Consider the following 2,500-nt stretch of genomic DNA (forward strand, 5'->3'; position numbering starts at 1 on the left):
AAAAAAAAAAAGAAAAACAAATCGTACACCGTAACGAATCGGAGCAACAAGAACCTGGTGTATATATGGAATCGACCACCACCTCCTACTTCTCCGCGTCCTCCGATAGCATATAATAGCATTTTGCTTTCTCGGAGAAAAGGATATCAATGATGGGTTTTTAGCGCCTCGCCAAAGTGTCTCCCTTCTGTCTTAGTTTTTCATTCGTTCGATGCGAAACGCTCGCTAGGCGTAACCGGCTGATTACTTTTAACGTCCTTCCGTCGCTTTTCAAATTAAAGAAGAACCACGGTGTGTGTCTATGATAGAACTACCCGATCCGATTTTCGTTGATTCTTTGATAGTCTACCAAAGTCCACCGTAAGTTCGAAAGAAAAGCATTCGTGGACTGGACGACCGGCTAAACGCGCGGTCTCGCAATCGATATACATATTCGTAACAAAGAGAGACATGGGGCGACCAACTTCTCAGAGTATATCCCTTCTTTTGGGTTCCGTTCGTATCGCGCTTCTCGTCGTGTTCGTTCGAGCCTCTCCATAGAGGATGATCGTCCGATTCGTTTGATAAATTATCATTTTTCCCTGGGGCTGTACGAACGAACAGAGAGGAAGACGACGACCGACGGATACCACAAATTTCACGTGGTAGGGCATATATTACATATCATAATTATCAGTGTTTGGTCAAATTTCTTTCCAGTGTCCTTTTTGTTATGCTCCAAAACTAGTATACGCTTTATTTTCTCTTTCCTTTGCATAAATTATTAACTTCGGGCAACGTCGGGAGCGCCGGTAATCATTAGATTTGTACGAAACGCGATTTGCGCCCCACGGTGGTTTTTAGTGCCGTCAAAGTCAGAAATCGTAGGAGCGGTGCTTTAACGGGCGGTCGTGATGATACTCCAGACAACACGACGCACGACGCCGTAAAACACTCGCGCGAGTCCAGACTGATCTCTGCCTCACCACGCAAGGGGTGCGCAAACTTGCCAATAATATATAATATTTATTCTTTTTCGTACGTCCAGCGACAAACGCCAACGAAATACCCAAATTCTCGCTCGTACGTTGATACCTTTCTCTTCATCGACCCGGCTCCGAAACGTTCTTCGCCATCTCCCCGAAAGGAGAGGTAAACGACGGCGGGGTTAGGGAATCTGAGAACAACGCAAGCAGTTTTAGGACAAGTGAACGACCCTCAGCCAGGCGTGGTCCAGGAATTTTATCCGTGGACCGCAATGTGCGTTCGAAATGTCGATGTTCATGTGTCCTGCAGTTCACACGTTGACGCGCAATTAGCTGCGTTCTTCATCGACCCACGAGCCAAGTGATCCACCGTTCAGGGTAATCATATACAATTTACAATTTTTCTCTTTGTATTTAAAAATGCTCCTTGTTCTTTGCTTTAAAAATATTCGATGTTCGCACCTCCGACCAGCGTATCGACGGAGGATTGAACGCGCCATATCGACGACAAAAGTTTCTTTTTGTTTCCTGAATGACGGAAAACCATCGTTCGACGGCCGGGCGTACAGTACATTCAAAAGCCTTTGCGCGTGGCTGCGACCAAACGGGTATAATACACCCGTATATTCTTGGTTCCGAACAGTAACTTCACGCGCAATCGGGCGAACGCACGCGGCAGCGCCCATCGGTTGCTCGATGAAATCGATGCGATAAACTACAGCCTTCTCGGCTGGTCGTCGTTAGTCGCGCGAGCAACGGATGGCCGCACAATCGACGCGTCGTCGTTTGCGATTATTCGCCTCACGTTAGCCATGAGTATGTATATTATTCATTTACGAACGAACGCGGCAGCGTCCATCGGTTGCTCGATGAAATCGATGCGATAAACTACAGCCGTCTCGGCTGGTCGTCGTTAGTCGCGCGAGCAACGATGGCCGCAAAATCGACGCGTCGTCGTTTGCGATTATTCGCCTCAAGTTAGCCATGAGTATGTATAACATTCATTTACGAACGAACGCGGCAGCGTCCATCGGTTGCTCGATGAAATCGATGCGATAAACTACAGCCGTTTCGGCTGGTCGTCGTTAGTCGCGCGAGCAACGATGGCCGCAAAATCGACGCGTCGTCGTTTGCGATTATTCGCCTCAAGTTAGCCATGAGTATGTATATTATTCATTTACGAACGAACGCGGCAGCGTCCATCGGTTGCTCGATGAAATCGATGCGATAAACTACAGCCGTTTCGGCTGGTCGTCGTTAGTCGCGCGAGCAACGATGGCCGCAAAATCGACGCGTCGTCGTTTGCGATTATTCGCCTCAAGTTAGCCATGAGTATGTATATTATTCATTTACGAACGAACGCGGCAGCGTCCACCGGTTGCTCGATGAAATCGATGCGATAAACTACAGCCGTCTCGGCTGGTCGTCGTTAGTCGCGCGAGCAACGATGGCCGCAAAATCGACGCGTCGTCGTTTGCGATTATTCGCCTCAAGTTAGCCATGAGTATGTATATTATTCATTTACGAACGAACGC

The 2,500-nt window shown here is 48.0% G+C and overlaps 1 non-coding gene across 1 annotated transcript; it reads right to left on the reverse strand.

The window, feature by feature from the left end:
• Positions 1–1,191: 1,191 nt before the first annotated feature.
• LOC143341550 (5.8S ribosomal RNA) lies at positions 1,192–1,346 on the reverse strand. Its single transcript, XR_013079649.1, has one exon. It is a non-coding gene; the product is annotated as a 5.8S ribosomal RNA (ribosomal RNA).
• Between the last annotated feature and the right edge of the window lie 1,154 nt (positions 1,347–2,500).

This window comes from Colletes latitarsis, chromosome 4, assembly GCF_051014445.1.
Source record: "Colletes latitarsis isolate SP2378_abdomen chromosome 4, iyColLati1, whole genome shotgun sequence".
NCBI classification, from domain to species: domain Eukaryota; kingdom Metazoa; phylum Arthropoda; class Insecta; order Hymenoptera; family Colletidae; genus Colletes; species Colletes latitarsis.